Source organism: Neofelis nebulosa, chromosome 2 (assembly GCF_028018385.1).
Source record: "Neofelis nebulosa isolate mNeoNeb1 chromosome 2, mNeoNeb1.pri, whole genome shotgun sequence".
NCBI lineage: Eukaryota > Metazoa > Chordata > Mammalia > Carnivora > Felidae > Neofelis > Neofelis nebulosa.
In genome coordinates, this window is record NC_080783.1 from 131,700,184 (window position 1) to 131,720,172 (window position 19,989).

A 19,989-nucleotide genomic window follows, 5' to 3' on the forward strand; every position below is an offset into this window, starting at 1 on the left:
TGGAGGAGTGATAGATTTGATGGAACAGACTCACCATATAAGCCATAAACTTCATTACCTCCAGAATAAGCTTCTAATATGTTTAATCCACTATTAACTTTTTCCTCTGACATTCAAACCTGAACACCGTTTTAATAATACATGCAGTTAAACATATTTTTTCTTTATGAGTTTTTGTTCCTTTGCATTCATCTTAAGACCTTCCACCTTAGTGTCAGTACAACTCTTAAATTACGAAATTATTGCACAGTTGGAAGACAAAGATTTAGCGAATGAGAGAAAGGAATCAAAATGGTAAGAGAAAAGACCATACATTGCTACAGAAGGGATGAGAGGAAAATGTTGCAAGAATAAGGAAGTAGTTGTCAGTATAAAATGCTTCAGAACAAATGAGCCTGAGAAATGTACACTGAATTTGGTATTATGAGGTATTTTGTGATCTTCAAGTATGCAGTTCTACGCTGTGTTCTGGGCTGTTCCATGTTAGCACTGATACCCTGTCTATTCAGTTTGCATAGCATATAATAATATAGTATATACTAAATATATATTACTAGTATGTAATAAATTTTGCATTTTTATTCACAATGCTTTATATTTACATTATATATAAATTTATTGGAAGTTTTTTAATGCATAAAGTTTTCACAGAAATTGCTGCATCCTTTTTTCCCATTGCCATGGTTTTCTCTGAGTGGAGTACACAGCCTAATATTGTTGATGTTAGGTTTAGCCATGTGGCTTGCCTTGGCCAATGGAGTAGGTTTGAAAGCCTAAGACGTGTCATGTCATTTCTATTGCTTTTTGCCATCAGAAATAAAAAGAACATGACTTGAGCAGTGAATCTAATGCACAACCTAAAGCAGAGCCACCCCAGACAATCCACAGATACAGGAGAAATTTAAATGTTATCATAGTAACATTTAGAAGCTTAGAGGTTGTTTGTTACATACCATTATCACTGCAATAAAGTAGTAAACATTTGGTAAATATTTATGGAAGTATAGTGATAGTAATAATTTGTGCACAATAAAAATCCTTTTAAAAGAAATCATATAAATGATTATACTTCTGCATTACTGTAATGTTTACCTTAACTTTTGGGGGAAAAAACTATGTAATTATGGGTATTAGTTTAGTAGTACTATTGTAACAAAATTACTACAAGTTTAGTAAAATTAAAACAACCAAAATTTATTATCTTGCAGTTCCGTAGGTCAGAAGTCTGACACATCACACTGGGCTATAATCGAGATGTTAGAAGGCCTATATTCTTCTTGGAGGCTCTAGGAAAGAAGCAGCCTCGTCTTCTGCAGCACCTAGAGGATGTCCGCACTCCTTTCCTCAGGGACTCCTTCATTTATCTTCAAAGCCAAAAGTGTCAGGTCAAGTCCTTCACACACTGAACCTCTCTGACCTACTCTTCTGCCTCTCCTTCCACTTTTCAGGACCTGGTTATTACACGGGACCACCTAGATAATCCAGGGTACTTTTTTTTTTTTTTGAATTCTATTTTTTAATTTTTTTTCAATATATGAAGTTTATTGTCAAATTGGTTTCCATACAACACCCAGTGCTCATCCCAAAAGGTGCCCTCCTCAATACCCATCACCCACCCTCCCCTCCCTCCCACCCTCCATCAACCCTCAGTTTGTTCTCAGTTTTTAAGAGTCTCTTATGCTTTGGCTCTCTCCCACTCTAACCTCTTTTTTCTTCCCTTCCCCTCCCCCATGGGTTTCTGTTAAGTTTCTCAGGATCCACATAAGAGTGAAACCATATGGTATCTGTCTTTCTCTGTATGGATTATTTCACTTAGCATAACACTCTCCAGTTCCATCCATGTTGCTACAAAGGGCCATATTTCATTCTTTCTCACAGGGTACTCTTATTTTAAGGTCGGGTGGCCCCATCTTCAACCTTAGTTATCTTTTTCCTATGCAGTGGGGTGAATGGTGGTGCCAAATATATGTCTATTGGGAACCCATGAATGTGACTTTATTTGGGAAAAGGGTAAACTTTGCAGAGGTAATTAAGGATCTCGACATGAGATCATTCTGGATTAGAATAGGCCCTAAATTCATGACAAGTATTTTTATAGGGAAGAAAAGGGGAGAAGACACAGAGGAAAAGTCCATGTGAAGACTGAGGTAGAGACTGAGTTCTATAAGCCCAAGGCAAAGAATGCACGAAGCCACCAGACACTGGAAGAGGCAAGGAAGAATTTCCCCCTAGAACCTTCAGAGGGAGTATTATCCTATCAACACCTTGATTTTGCACTTCCGGACTTTAGAGCTGTAAGTTTCTGTTGTTTAAGTAACAAGTTGGTGATAATTTGTTATGTGATAGCCCTAGAAAACTAATACATCATATCCTGTAGCATAGTCACAGGTTCTAGGCATTAGGACATGGCATTTAGAGAGCCATTATTTTGTCTACTATATTATATAACTATACTAAGTATCTGTAACTATACAAAGTAATGTCATCATACAAAATTATTTTAATTTTAGAGGCCCAGAATGTGTGTGTGTACATATATATCTCGGCTCAATGTCAAGATTCATTGCTTCAACCCAGACAAAACAATAAAATAATACCACCTTATTTTATTAACACTAATGACTTTATTAATTTAATGATTTAATTATGGATTTTATTAACATGAATGATAAATTATATTATAAAAATATTCTAATATTATCTTTCATTATCTGTTGCTCTGTAACAAACTTCTCCATGACTTAATGGCTTAAAAGAATAATTATTTTACTTTCTCATTATTCTGTGGGTCAGGAATTTGGGCAGCGTGTGGTTGGGATCATTCAGATGGTTGCATTCAGCTGGTGTCTTGCCTTGTCTGGAAGATCCAAGAAGACTTCCCTCACATGTTTGCCACTTTGATATTTATCCACATGGCCAAACTCTCTCTCTCTGTCTCTGTTGTCCTCTTCCTAAGTGGCTAGCTTTGGTTTCCTCATAGTATGGTGGTCTTAAAATTGGCAAACTTCACTCATGGCTTCAAGAATGGTGAAAGTGTTATGGCACACCATCACTCTCCCATGTTCCATTATTCAGTGCCAGCCCCAGGGCCAGCCCAGTGTCAAAAGGAGGAGGAGCTGGCACAATGTTTTATCAGAGGAATAGGCAAGGAGTCATGCCTTATTTAACCTACCACACATAGGGCCCCCCTCACAGGTAATGACTTATTTGGTTGCACTGGGCTTCATCTCTGAAGGAACTACACTTGGTTTAATGAATCACTGTGTTTACATTTCTGATAAATTTTGAACAATGAGTCCCACATTTTCATTTTGCACAGGGTACCACAAATTAGGTAGCCAGTTCTCACTATACACATTAATCAGAGGGATAAAAAAAGTATTAAACTATTCTTCTGGTGAGAAAACAGATCCATGGATGTGAAATAATTTGTGTGAATTTCCATATACAGCAAGGGGTAGAGTTGGATTTCTAATTTCAGATCCTGTATTCCTTCTGCTACTCTATTTTACTTGATCTCTTATTATAGGAATCTGCTCTTTTTTAAGTATAGAATAAAAATTTCAAATTTTATAATGTGTCTATTATTTGCCAACCTAGGAGCTTGAAAATCTTGTATGTATAAATAATAACATGATTCTTTATCACTATTATGTTACAAGGAGAAAAACCCTCTTTCTTCAGAAGCCGTAGCAGTCCCCACAAAAGACCCAGGTTGGCTCACTTTGGTCACATGCCCATCCCTGGTTCAAAATGTGACCTAGGGAGTAGCACATTCTAACTGATCAGGTTTGACTCTCTTGCCAAAGCCCCAAGCTGGAGGTTGTGCTAAGTACCACGCAAATCTTATAAACTAAGATGGAAGGACAACTGGATCGCTAAAAACATGGTTGACAGGCAGTCACAATATTTATACTAAGTAGTTAAGATGGAATATTAAACCTTAGTTATCATGTCAAAACCTATAGTCATTTTAAAACCACAATGTAGATTTCTGGGGCTAACTCTGTCATTACTACCATCTTATAGTTCAGTTTATTTTCAGTGATACTATGTGGAATGATTTGCCTGTGTTAGAAAAACTCCTATATGTATATTCATGGCTTAAATGTGGTACCTCATAGGATATTTAAAGAAGCAAGTATTGTTAGTAAGTGGGCTATCCTAATTCCTTGAGTTTTTATGTGATTCGAGGTGTATTTGTAGATTATATACTTTATGATATTTCTGTGTGGACAGAGTCTGAGATCATGGTCACAAGGAAAATGTTATTGCAATGTGACTGTAGAAAAATTAACTGCCATCTTTCCCACCTTACTTTACATTTGTCTCTATACTAGGTAATTGTTTGCATTAAGCCATTACAATGATGTTATTCTCAATCACATATGAAAGCTAGAAGTCTTCTTTTCATCATAAAATATTTTGGCTCAAATCAGTCCTGTGGGTTTTTCTTTCTTCAGTGTAATCTTATTTCTTGTAATTTTTTGTGAAATATATATAGTCATTTCCTGGATAGAAATTGACAGATACATACTGTGGACATTCTAAGTGAAGTTTTACTTTTCAGACATGATCCATTTGTACTAGAAACAAGTAACAAAATATGTTGATAAAATATTGAGCACAAAGTTACTTAAAACTGATATTAAAGCATAACCAGAAAACACATTTTTAGACATATCACAGCTGGAACTTGTTTTGAGTTGGTCATGGTGAACTCCTGAGTATTATGCTTTTTATTCTTTTTTTTTTTTAATCAGAAAGATAAGTCTTTGCTATCCTTTCAAAATAGTTCAACAACAGAGTAAAACAACTATCTTGCAGATTAAATGATCTTTTAAACCTCTTTATCTTCTTACAATGATGGAGTTTACCACTGTGAATCTAGTATGCATTCCTCCTACAACCCTTCTTGGTTTTATTTGGGTGGAAAAATGCAATGATCATAACAAAAACAGACAAAGGAAGAAAAATTAACCAAGTCATCTTTTCAAATAGGTTGGACAATATGGAGCTGAACTTTCTGGAAAAGCTTTTTAAAAGGGATTTTCTCATCTGGGAATGGCATCCTTAGTGCTTCTTGCAAGTTGTACCCAATGGTAGGAGTTCCAGTAACCATCTTGTGTCCTTGAAGTTGGAAACTATGGTAACTGGAGAGATAGAAGGTCTTCAAGTCTTTAAAGTGTTTGTGGAACTGCCATAGCAGCCCTGGACTGGCCACGTCTGTAACTCTTTTACGTGTGATACACAACTGATATTTAAGGAACTGAAAGCTTTACCAATTTACTGCTTTATTACTTTTTGACTGCAATTCCCAGGTTATAAATTTGTTCTCTTTGTGGATCTGAAATTCTGTTTTGTTTTTACATACTTTTTTTCCTTTTTTCAATATTCAAATCATCTCTCCACACTAACATCAATAAAACTAATTAATTACTGTGTTTAGGTTCTATTCAGATTTACATATTTTTTTTTCCTTAGAACACAGTTTGTGTAAATGTATTAAAAAATGTAAATTGCTTATCCAAATGGATTTGATGCCACAAGTTAATTGATGCTTCCAGTAATATATATTTAGGAACACACAAATGCTTCACAAATACTTGTGGATTGACTATAACAATTTTTTTTAAATCTATGGATTTAGGACTCCTAGAAATTCTAAGCTATAGTTGCTATTTATAAAGAAAAGTGTGATAGCCTTAAATCTATATATACAGATGGAAGGATAATGATCAGCCACTGACAGAGTCCTACTCCCTGAAGCATATGCAGAGTCTCAGTTGTGCTTTACGCACAGCTCTTCAAAAGATTTTTGATCCTTAGATAAAGAATTTGCTAATACTTTAAAGTTTTAAACTTAAGATCTATAAAGATTTTTCTGTTTCTGAGTCTCATATGTGATGGTTTTACTTAAGCAAAAAAAAAAAAAAAAAAACACCCAAAAAACAAAACAAAAAACACCTTACAATATCTAGATAAACACTCACCCCAGGCATTTTTGGGACACTAATATTTCAGTGAAAAAAATGTAGGAGATGTCCAAAAAAATCTAGCTAAAGATATAGTGTAATGAAAAAAAAATGACCTGAAAATTGGGTACTTTATGAGTTCACAATTAGGGATATTTAATTATTTTCCTATCTTTAAAACTTCCATTATTGCCCCCTCACAGTCTTGCCTTAGGGTGTAAATGTAATACCATGTTTCATTATAAAAGCTCTTTTCAATATCTCTTAATCACAATGAATTTAATTGTTTTTCTTTCTGTCTCATTGCACGTTAGTTTTGACTTTTCTTCTGGAGCCTATAGCATTTTAACCTACATCATTATCTGTAGTTTTTCTTTTCTTTCTTATTGGATTTCAAGTTTTCAGAACCTGTCTATATTTTATTCTTCCTTGTAATGTCCACCATCCATTTTCTTTCAACTCTAGCTGTTCAATTAATCTGCTTGAACACATCCATAAATGACCAAAAGAAACCCCTTACCATAACTGCATCTAGAGAGGAAAGTGCTATTACAGCAGGTGTGGGTTGAGGGGGATCTTAAAGTCCACACACTCTAGCACTCAGATAGTGTTTGTATCTCAGGGGATTTCTCAAGACATCAAACAGCTGGGATTGCTCTTTGTGGTGTCACTGACATTGCCTGAGGGATATGAAAGGTGAAAAATCATTTTTTGTTTGTTACATCATTCTTCACTAGGCCTACAAAGATATTTCTTTAATATAAATATTCCATCCCCCAATTCTGATGCAAATATTAGGGAGTGAAGCCCTGGAATCTGAATTTTTCAAAAACAATTAGGCATTACTGACATAGATGACCCAGGCACTCTCTTTTGGGAAACAGTGTTCTAATTTTTTTCTTCCTTATATGGTTGATTGTTAGCTTCTGAACATATCCCAAATTGCCTTTGTGTCACTTACAGAAAAAAGAAAAAAAATGAAAAAATGAATTTGGTAAAACTCCAATTGTAATGGCAGTACAATTATTTGAAAAGAACTCAAACAAAAATTATATATATATATATATATATATATATGTATATTTTATCAACCCAGCTACAAATGAATTCCATTTGTGAGCAAAGTCACATACCTTATTACTAATACTTTCATAATTCACAACTTTTTTGATGAGGAAACCAGGATAGACTGAATTCTGGATATATGGTTGAAACAATAACGACCAACCACTGGCATTGATGATTTCAACTCAAAATTACAATAAATTCAATATTAATGTAGTTTTCTTTACAGAGAATTAAAAAAAAAAACCCTAAATTGTTTTTAGAATGATACTTCATTTCATGAAATCTAAATCTACCACAGGGATATGGAAAAATGGAATTCACATTTTTGCTTCCTATTTAATATATTTAATGATTTTAATATTTAAAAATATAAAGTTTAAAGCCAATAGCAGTATTTGCTCAGGGGAAATCTCTATTTTGTTTTTAAAGTACAGGTTGTATAGGGTTACATTTTGCATTAAAATATTATTTCTTTTCTGACATTTAATTCCTTTCAGTAAAATTAGAATTCATTTGGTATCTTTTGTTGGTTGTATTAAGATATTAAATGTATTTTTCTATTTATATTTTATACAAAGTGATGTAACAGAAATTTAGACCATTTTCCTTGTGGAAATAGTCTATTTTAAAATTTATTCTTATTTGATAGTGATATATTCACTTGTATAATTGTAGAAATATTTTATAGAATTTTTTATGTCATATATTCATTTAAAAAATGGTTTTGTAAAGTATTATGGGATACATTGATTGCTAAGCTGTTAATCCATTGCCTACATCATTTAAGTAGATATTGTGCTTGCAAATAACAAATTTCTGTTCAATAAAGATTTTTTAAATTCTTGAATTATTTTCTATATAGGTTTTCCCACTGGTACCTTTTAGTTCTCATATTCCTGAGGTGGAAAAAAAATGTAAAAAGTATGTATGGTAGAATTAATTTTATTTTCCATGAAAATTTGAATTTGCAGTTAATGATCAGTGGAGCTAAAATTTATTGGCTGCCTAATATACCAGATTCTGGGCTAAGTGCTTTACATATATTATTGTCTTTACACTTTCAAATACCTCATAAAAATAGGTACTATTATTAAGTGCATGTTACTGATGAAGATAATGGAGTCGACTCCTGTAATTTCCTGCAGGACACAGAGCTAGCAAGTACTAGAGTTAGGATTTAAACTGGACTCCATGGACTTCACTGTATCTGCAATAATGATGGGTATTTGTATAAAATCCATTTATATTATGAAAAGAGAAAATGTCTGCTTTCTAGTTTTATATTTTGGAGGTAAGCGGTCATATTTTGTGTGTTATATCACCTATTCTAGTATTAAAAAATGACTCAGAAGGGGCACCTGGGTAGCTCAGTTGATTAAACATTCAACTTCAGCTCAGGTTATGACCTCACAGTGTGAACTGGAGCCTCACATCAACTCTCCCTCTCCACTGTCAGTGCAGAGCCTGCTTCAGATCCCCTTCTCCTTTTCTCTGCCTCTCCCCCACTCTCTCATGCTACCTCTACCTCACTCTGAAAAATAGACATTTTAAAAAATGACTCAAATACAAGCATTTTGAGAAGAGTAGTTTATGTGGGGAAGGAAATGCAAGTTTCAGGCTTTTGAAGTATTGACTCACAGATTAAAAAAAAGCAAAGGTATCTGTAGACAAAAACAAAAACTCCAAAAGAGTATGAAATGTTGGGTTAACATTTAGCTGTTCTGAAGAAAAAAAAAGTTTCTCATAGAGTTATGACATCTGCAAATATATATCTTCAGATATTGCTATTCAAAAAGCCAAGGATGAAATTATCTTTGCTAGGAAATATAGGGAAAAAATAATAAAGTTTCATTTAATTTGAGAATAAAAACCAGACAAGGTGACCCAGGGGTCTTTAAAAAAAAACAACTTTATTTTTAATTTGCAGTGCTGATGCTTCTTTTTTTCTCCTCATTTGTGGGATGTTATCTGCATGTCTATTTATATTGTAGGCAGGGTAAGAGGTGTCAATTTTGCTTCCCTGTTAGTCAGCTTCACTAGACAACATCATCAAGCACAGTGTCAAAATAGAGCCAAACAGAATGTCATTCAGTTTATTGTATAATATGGTCATAGGCAAACTCAATTGAAAAATACTCTCATTGGCTTCTGAGGTCAATGTCCAAGAGATAATTTACGAAGCTCATGGATCCAAGATAATTCATAAAGTTCATGTATCCAAGGTGATGTTAAGGAATGGAAAAATGGTCTCACAAAAAATTGGCAAAAACATTTATATATAAGACCATAGGAATATGGACAGGAGCTTTTAGTATGGAAAAGCGGAGAGTCAGAAGCTCTGACTTCTGTGGGGATAGCTTCATTCTTTGAATTAGACACTTAGAATGTACGATCCCTGATCTTTTGGGCTGTAGTAGTAAGAAAGAGAGACTTATTTAATGGGGATGGCAATGGGCAGATGAGACCAGCTCTGATTTGTGTTTTTGGGAAAACCACTATGTTACTTTTTCTGGAGGTTGACTTTCCTCAAAGTCTGACACTAGACTGACATTGCCTCAAGATTGTGAACCTATCAAAGTTTACAGTCTCCTTTTTAAGACTTTTTTTAAAGTTTATTATTATATTTTGAGAGAGGAAGAGAGAGGAGGGTGTGCAGAGAGGGAGAAAGAGAATCACAAGCAGGCTTTGCACAGTCAGCATGGAGCTCTGAGGCTGGGCTTGAACTCACAAAACCCTGAGATCATGACCTGAGTCGAAACCAACTGGACGCTTAACCAACTGGGCAACATAGATGCCCCAAAGTTTACAGTCTCTCAAGTCAGGCTCAGAGACGCATGCTACAGGCACCAGACTAGTCTTCTGCCAAACCCTACCTAAAATCATGTGAGTTGAGAGGTTAGCATCTCTCACTAACGTGTATGCCTTTCAAATTTCAAATCATGAAAAAAATCAGTCACAAAATTGGGAAAATGCAAAAGAAAGTTTTCAGGCCATAAACAAGAACAAGAAATGCTGATATGTGGAGTCAAATAAGATTGTCATTTATGGGAACAGGGACAGGGGCACATCATAGAGAAGCTATTAGGATCTAATCAGCCACCCGTGTAGCTGTTGCTATGTAGTATGTGTGTACTTGTGATTATGTTTGCTGATAATGACAAGTCATTCTTGTAAATAAAATTAATTAAATTAATATAAATAGCTAAGATTAATAGGTAATATACATAGATTAATTAATAATGATACTTAATAGATGATATAAAGCTTATGAATGTTGTTCCAAGAAACAGAACTGTTTTGAAAGCAAAACAAGTTATTAAATTCACAATTATGACATGTAATTCTGTGTACTGTTATAAACCTTGCTAGGAGACCTTAACTGCTATTCACTTTTTAAAATTATTTATTTATTTATTTATTTATTTATTTATTTATTTATTTATATGAAATTTATTGTCAAATTAGTTTCCATACAACACCCAGTGCTCATCCCAAAAGATGCCCTCTTCAATGCCGATCACCCATCCTCCCTTCCCTCCCACCCCCCATCAACCCTCAGTGTGTTCTCAGTTTTTAAGAGTCTCTTATGCGTTGGCTCTCTCTCCCACTCTAACCTCTTTTTTTTCTTTTTTTTTTTCCCTTCCCCTCCCCCATGGGTTTCTGTTCAGTTTCTCAGGATCCACATAAGAATGAAAACATATGGTATCTGTCTTTCTCTGTATGAAGTCGTTTTTTTTTTAAGTAGGTTCCATGACCAACCTGGGACTTGAACTCACGACCCCGAGATCAAGAGTCACATGCACTACCCACTGAGCCAGCCAGGTGCTCCAAACTGCTATTCAAATCTGATAATGTTCATTCGTATTTTCCAGTGTTTGAGTTATTCACTATAAGTTACAGTTCTTTGTAAAACCTGTTAATGTTTATCATTCTTCATTAAACAGTTATCAGATATGCCTAATAATTAGTGAAAAGTATGAAAAAAATGTTGGGAATGTATTTAAGAAGATATAATAAATCCATTAGTTTATTGCCAGGTATGTTTTAAATCACTGCAATGTAAACATCATTGACTAGTGCACTTCAAAGGCATTTTGAACATTCTGAGAGCACACAAAGGGCACAATTCTGATAATGATCCTTTGAGCCAATGCCTACTGCTTCTTAGAAATCATGCACAATTTGGTAGTATATCAAGGGACAGTATTTAGAAAAAAAATAGTAAAATACTTTCTGTAGTAGACATTATCTATCAACACCACCTTAAAGATGAGTGAATTCTCAGGGCACCTGGGTGGCTCAGTTGGTTAAGCGTCTGACTTTGGCTCAGGTCATGATCTCACAGTCTGTGAGTTTGAGCCCAGTGATGGGCCCTGTGCTGACAGCTCAGAGACGAGCCTGCTTCAAATTCTGTGTCTTTCTTTCTCTCTACCCTTACTCTGCTCACGCTTTCTCTCTCAAAAATAATGAATAAACATTAAAATTTTTTTTTTAAAAAAAGATGAGTGAATTCTTGAGAATTCTCTGGAATTCTGATTTCTTGTTTCTAAATCCCAAAGAAAAATATTTTTTGGAATTTTGGAAACACTAGCTAAGACAAAGTAGGGACTTCCCAGGTTAGGCGCATGAAAATCTTTGACTTCTGAATGAACAGAATGCTGACCCAAAAGATTTAGGTCTCTGATGCTATTTTTCAACATTTATTGAAATTGATATTTATTGGTTATTTTAAAAATCTCTTCTTCTATCCTAATATTTTCATTTAAAACTATATATTGTCCTATAAATGTGTATTTTGCAAATCAAACACATTTTCATATACATTATTTCCACTGTTACTCATTTTGAAATATTTTCTAAAACTCATTGTAATTTCTTCTTTAATCTGTACATTTCTTAATCACAAATAATATAGGGAATTTTATAGCTACAATTTGTTACTGTTTCTTATTTCCATTGTGGTGATAAAGCATACTTTGTATAATTTCAATTCTTTGAAATTTTTCGAGACTTTATTAATGGTCCAAGGTATGCCTATTTTTTGAGAATGTTCCAAGTATACTTGTAAAGAACATGCATTATGACTTGTAGGAAGTAGTGTTCTGTATTTGAATTCGACTTTTTGTTGTTGTTGTTAATCATGCTTCTTCTCTAAACTTCTATATCCTTGTTGATTTTTGTGTAATTATTCATAAGGTATATTAAATCTCCCAATACTAATGTTGATTTGTCTGTTTTCCCTTTTATTTGGGTCTATTTTTGGTTAATCTCTAATAAGATTATGTTATTAGTTACATACAAATTTGTAAATGTTAAGTCTATCTAACAATTTGATCCTCGTATCACTATGAAGTGTTCTCCTTTATGTCTCAGAATAATTTTTGCTTTAAAATCTACTTTTCTAATATAACTTTAGTAGCTTTATTTGATCAGTTATGTAGTGGTGATATTTTTTTCCTTTTTTACATTCGATCTTTCTGTACTTTTATATTTTAAGTGCTTCTCAGTGTCATACAGTTGATTTTTTAAAAATTGAGGCAGACATACATGTACTTCATCTATTTATATTTAAGTGGTCACAGATAATTTGGTTTAAATCTACCCTCTAAGCATTTGCTTTCTATGTATTCCTTTCATTCTATTATTTTTTCTTATTTCCTTCATTATTCTGGAATGACTGAGCATATTTAATTACTTGTTCCCATCACTCTATATAGACTATTAATATACTCTTTTAACATCCTCTGTACAGTTCTTCAAAAAATAAAAACCTACATCCCTGACTTATGAAGTAGAATGTGAATTAATATTTTCCCTCTTTCTTGATAAAGAACATTTTAACAGTTTAAAATAGTGTTTCCTCATTTATGGACCTCTCAATTTACCTGTTTTAGGGCTTGTACTTGAATTCTTTATATGCCTTTAATAAAACATGTTTACTGCTGCTTATAAGTAATTTAGACTTAGTTCCATATTTAGTCTTTTTTTGTTTTGTTCTTATGTGCATATCCACCTTCCTTTTGAAATTATCATTGTTCCTATAAAACATTAGTTTTTATCTTAAAACAATCATATTTGACCTCTAATTTTGCAGAATCTTCTTACTGAATTAAATGTTTCATGTTTTCAAAAAAGAAAAAAAATCACCTTTTAAAAATATAATTCCATTGTCTTTTTCCTAATTTTGTTTCTTATTAGAAGCCAGATGTCTGCAATTCTACTCTTTTTGAATAGTTTATCAATTTTCTCTGGCAGGTATTGTAATTTTCACTTTGACTTTTGCAATTTTACAATGATATGATTATTTCACATCTTTAGTATATATCCTGCTCTGGGTTCACAAGCTTAATATTTTCCTAGGGTTTTGAAAAGTTATCAGCCATTACTGATTCACGTAATGCTTCTGGCCTTGTCTTTTTCCTTTACTTCTAGGATTTTATTTATATGTATGTTAGGCTTTCTTGTGGTATCCCCTATGTCTCTTTATCTCTCTTTTGTATTTTTCTTTTGTCTCTCTGGGCTTCACTCCCATGATTTTCTTTTGATCTTCCAATATATATTCCAGTGCAATTATTATCTCTTTAGCTCTAATTCCCTGCTAAAACTTACCACTGACTTCCATGTACTCCAGGAATACGTATCCTGATTATTTTCTTACTTTACTAGATGGTTCTTTCCACACTCCTTTGACAGTTAATCCTGCTTTACCAAACCTTTGAGTGTTAGGGTTCCTTGATTCTTGATCTTAGCCTCTCTGTGCTCTTAGTCTGTTTAGGTTAATTATGAGAGTCATAAACACAAATATTATCTATTTTTAAATCCCTTATTTATATCATCTTTATTTTTCTTTTCTGAGATGAATGTCAATGTATAAAAAATCTCAATACTTTAGGAGTCTTGTCCCATATATTTTTTCTTTCATTTATGTTTACTCATGATTTCTATTTTTACTGACTCCTTCCCTTCATAAGTTAAAATGCTTGTATCTTAAGAAAACCCATTCCTAACCCCAAGTCCCTTTTTAACTAGCAATTTTTCTCTTTATTCTGTTTCATATTAAGCTTTCTGATAAAATTATCCTTACTCATTGTCTCATTTTGATATTTCTTTTGTCCTCAATCAGTTGCTATCTGATTTGTGTCCTGATCACTTTATGTGAACTTGCCTAGTAATATAGACAATACTCATCATTATTAAATCTAATAGGTGTATCTGAATTCTTATATTTCTTGCTCTTATATTACTAGCTGCATCAGTTTACACTTTTTCAATTATTTTCATTTAAACACTTTGTTCATTTGGCTTTCTTGACAACACTATCTGGTTTTTCTTTTTCCTCACTGGCCACTATTTCTTAGTATACCTCATGTCTCTCCTTGAATCAGGTATTCCCAGGATTCTCAATTTATTCTATTCAAAATAAATTATGTAGTGTGTGTGTGTGTGTGTGTGTGTGTGTGTGTGTGTGTGTGATTCAATAGTGCCCTTTGCATACTTTTAAAATGGCTGTTTCGGGGCGCCTGGGTGGCTCAGTCGGTTGAGCGTCCGACTTCGGCTCAGGTCATGATCTCACGGTTCGTGGGTTTGAGCCCCGCATCAGGCTCTGTGCTGACTGCTCAGAGCCTGGGGCCTGCTTCAGATTCTGTCTCCTTCTCTCTCTGCCCCTCCCTCGCTCACGCTTTGTCTCACTCTATCTCTCAATAAAATAAAATAAAATAAAATAAAATAAAATAAAATAAATAAAATAAAATGGCTGTGTCAAACTGTATTGGATCTTTTTGTCTATTTATTTTACCAGATGATAAAATCTTTAAGGAAAGATATTGTGGACTACACAGTGTTGAACATATCCAATTTTGGAATCATAGTAGAGTTTAATATATATTTGTTTAATGAATGAATGAAAACACTGGTCCAATTAAAAGTTGGACACACTGACATTGTCTATGCCAGGAAGAATAGGTAAAACTTAGGCGTCCTAAAATTAAATTTAATATTCTTCCCTATAGCATGCTTTTAATATCCCTTCAATAGTCTTAAGTACCAGGGCTCTCACTATCTGATCACCACATCCACTGTCCAAATAAGTTCACGAGTATTTTTTTATTGAGTATAGTGTATATGGTTCTTCAGAGAAATGAATCCCAGACTTCCATGAGCTTATAATCTATTTGGAGACAAAAGATGCACAATTGACAAAATTTGGCTGCAGCATATCAAATTTACACAAACAGTTCAAAATAACAGTGGAAAAGAGACAGCGGTTTTGTCAATGCTGCCTAGTAGAACGGATATGTAAGCCATATATATAATTCAATTTTTTCTAAGAGTTACATTTAAAAGTAAAAATAAAAAGATTTAAGTTTAACATATTTTACTTAACACAATATATTTAAAATATTAGCTCTTCAACAATATATACAATTTTGAGGCATTTTGCATATATTTTTCTAAGTCTTTAAATTTTAGTGTTTATGTTATAATTACAACATCTCAATTAAGACTGAATTTTTTTATTTAAATTTTTTTTTTAAATTTTTATTTATTTTTGAGAGAGAGTTGAGACAGAGCATGAGTGGGGGAGGGCCAGAGAGAGGGAGACACAGAATCGGAAGCAGGCTCCAGGCTCCGAGCTGTCAGCACAGAGCCCGACGTGGGGCTCGAACCACTAACCATGAGAACATTACCTGAGCCGAAGTCGGATGCCCAACTGACTGAGCCACCCAGGCACCCAAGACTGAATTTTTATGGGAAATTCATGACATATATATAAGTTTCATAACATTTATAGTTAAAAAGGTAGATAGCTATATCCATTTTTCTAAATGTTTTACTTCAAAATTTTCAAAGAAAGTCAAATATCAAAAATATAATAGCTTCTTTAATATCCACATCCTATCTACAAAATGTTCTCTTTTTTTAGAGAATTGATTTGGATTTGAACCACAAGCATAACCATTTAAAAACTACATATGTCCAAGTTGCACAGCTTCTCTAATTCTTTTGTTAGCTTAGTGTTACATTCATCAAATTGAAAGGGGTGCTGCCTACACTGAAGGACAGTTCTAACTTTATCAATAGTGAAAAAGCCCTCTTAGAATTTTTCTTCTTTCTGTTACAGGCAAAGTATATGAATCTGTGGATTTCAAGAAAAATCTTTTGCATACTGATTCATGTTAGAAAAAAATGTGTGGAATCACTACTATTGGTTGTATTATGTTTGGTTTCAATTTCAGCACTGTCTGGTATATGACACAACGCCATGTGCCTACTTAGATCACGATAAGGTTTCCACTTCACTGGTGCTACGAAGTTTCTTCTTTCCATATCCTGTGATATCAGTGAGATAACATAAATCATGCTGTAATTTTTTGGTGTTTGATGATTAAATAATTGACAATAATTTGTTTCATAAAAATCCTGAATTTGAGTTGTCATACTAAATGTTTGTAAGACTCCTCACAACTGAATCAATGAACGTTGACAACAGATACAATTATCAGTAAAAACACTCTCTTATTTCTTTTAGTGGTTCCAAAAAATGGTGATTCTTTTCATAGCATTTGCATGTATATACTGAAAAAATTTAACAACTTATATCCCTGGCACTTTTTATATGTTTTACTTAGTAAATCAAGCACAGACATTTTCAGTATGTATCATACAATGCAATAAAGCAACAAGGTGAACACTAGTCTCTTCTTTTAAAATCTTAGTAAACCTGGAACACAATCTTCCACAGCAATTTTTCTTTTACAGATGTAAGGGTAAATATGAAACAAAAATTAACCAAGATATTAATTGATTAGTGTTTCTTATATGGTACAACCTATCTAAACCTAAAACATGCACATTTTAAGTTTTTTAATCCATCATTGTTATTATTAGAAAGATCCTATATTATGGAACAATGTTTTAGTGATTTAATTGATAATCTTTCACTTTTGGTAAAATATATATTTTTTCCTTTCACTCATAATTTTTAAACACAATTTCCATAACAGAAATAAAAATTTATTTTTGCCATCTCTCCATATAATCATAATACCTTATTATTTTGAATGAACTTTGAAGGTCAGTTATTTAAATAAAAATTAAATAACTGGGACTGTGTACTGTTATAAAGAGGTCTTATAATTTGGATTTATGTATCTTGATTATTTATCTTAGACTATGGTTTACCTTATCTTAGGTATTTTATTACCAAAGATTACTTAAAGTACCTATTACTGCCCTTAAGTTTAGGAAACTCAACAACCATCATCTTTCTGAAACAGACTCATATTAAGTGTCACAAAGAGACTGATATATTAAACTAAAAAATTTATGCATTTATATTTAGTCTTAAATGAATTTGTCACATGGAGGAAAATACTGGTTTCAGTCAGCGTGGAATTCTAACTTATAATCAGAAGATTTTGGGGGGAAGATATCAGAACAAGGTAAATTAAATAACTCAACCTTATAAGTCATTTGACTTTGGATTTATTTACTTGATCAATCTAATTAGAAACACTCGAAATGCCCATACCTCCATAGGTGTCTCCACAACACAAAGAGCCATACCATTAGCACTGAAGCCTCTGGTCCTTGTCCTCCCCATCAATGTTAGCTCTTATCCCCATGAAGGCTTGGATGAGAATTTTTGACTAAATTTACTTTCCTTCCTCTATGGGCCCAAGGTTGATCAAATCACCTCCACCCTCAAGACTTCCTTTCTCCTATTTTTTCATTAGTTAATATAAATTTGATAAGGACAGTGAGTCTTACAAACTTGGGAGTTAGTTTCCTTGGGATGGCTTTGTTTGGATATTAATGTATTATTTTTATAGCTTAACTTTTAGAGAATGTTCTTAATTTCACATTTCCAATTATTTCTGAGAAAAGCCTCAGTGTAATTTTCTAAGTACTGAAAAAAGGACTGAAGAAAGAAGGTATATACAGGAAATTCAACACTTCTCTGCAAGTGCTAGGTGTATAAAATACATGTATGAGATCTGAGAAGTATCTGGAAGGTATCAGTTGACCTGACCCACTGTCTTTACTTTCTCATATAACAACCTTTACCCATGAAATATCTTCAGACTGAGAGGCCTTTTGAAGAGTCATTCCCAGGACTGGTTTCAGATAAAGAAATGCGGACAAATGGTTAGAAATTGTCTCCCAGTACTTCCATAAAGATTTGAAACAAAACAAAACAAAACAGAATTTGTTCTAAATTGTCTTGTCTTTCCTCTTTTTTTCTTTCTTTGAATACCTAATGAGTATTATTTATGGCAAGAGCATAAATGTGATGAAAATTAGTCTTAAGAAGGAATTCAAATCCAGAATTTCATTCACCGAACTTATAACCTTTTAAATAAAAGCAAGTTAGAAAAACCAGTGTTATTTTTATGCCACTTTTCTGTTCCATTTTACCTAGTATATTTAATAAGTAATTAAAAATAGTATCATTTTTAAAATACCAAAGTATACATTGTGATCTTTAAAAAAAATTGTTACATTCATCATCTATTGGGCTATAAAGAAATATTAATAACATTTCTGTATTCTTTTATTTTTTATCAAAGAATATTATGCTAGCAGTTTAACACCTTGGATTCATGGCCTATCAATTTTGAGACTGTTTCCTATACCGTCAGTGCTTTGTTTCCAAGTTATTTTACTGCAGCAGGCAGGACATCTAACTGAATACATTGCTTCACTGAAACAGCCTGGACTTTAATTCTGTAACAGTCCTGTTACATTACCATCTTTCACGAGGCCTGTCACTAAGCCATGGCAGTAGGAAAGAGGAGCAGGAAAGGAACATTGATGAAGGCAGCTGCATTCTGGTGATTTCCCAAGAGAAGACAAACACCAATCTACTGAAGGACTTTGGCTGCCAGCAGGTAAAATCAGGACACGACCTTTATTTCCAGCATATTAGGAATGTTCATTTCTGCCTTCCTCAGCTCGATGGAGAACATGCTGACAGACCCTGACCTTTCATTAGGGGAATCAGGGAATCTGAAGGTTATTATAGGACTACCTAGCGACAAATTCATAAGCCTTACAATTTCTAAGAATGAAGTATGTGGCTTTCTTATTTAGGGAATATAGTAATCTATTTATTTCTGCTATAATTTCAGAAAAAAATAACATATAGCTTACAATATTTGTTGGGATTTTTCTCCCCTTTTTTGTCTATTAAATGGAGGTGATTACTCTTACTTTTTGGTGTGCACTGGCCCATTTTACAGTAGGTAAGAAATGTATTAATGTCGTCTATATCCTCAAGATGCAAAACTGGCTTACTCTGATTTGTGCATATTATTGACTGAGGCTTATCACCGCCTCGTCGGCATCTTGTCCTATGTTCCGCTATGACTATCCTTTGCTACATTCACACTGAAGTTGTTCCCAGCATCCATTGTGTGCTGTTTACATCTTCACGGTTTCTTCACCCATGTTGCTCCTCTGCCTGGAACATTCTCATTTCTCTTTGCCTGCTCTGTTAGACCACATTTCAATTTCTCTAGGAATGCTTCTTTAAATGCTAAATCTGATAAGGTTAGCTGTGTCTCCTTTGCTCTCATGGCATCTACTATATTAGGTTATCCTAGAACCTTTTAAGTAAACTAGCTGTTTATTTCATGGGAAGTAAAGATCATGTATTTGTCTTTTTGTCTCCAGTGCATAGCATACTTGCTGAACTATTGTAGGCTTGGAATAAATGCATAATGATGATTTGCTATTTAATGTTTATTAAAGAAGAGAATAATAATTTTTGCCCTTAATTTAAAGGAGGCCTCATTTCTAATTTTAAGGGCTTTTCCTAGACAAAAGTGCATTAGAAAAAAGACATATATATTTTTTATTTCCATATTAATAATATGTGCTCTAAGGTTTAGAGAGATTTACTTCCATCATTTTTAAAATTTTCAGTTATATTGGGGTGCCTGGG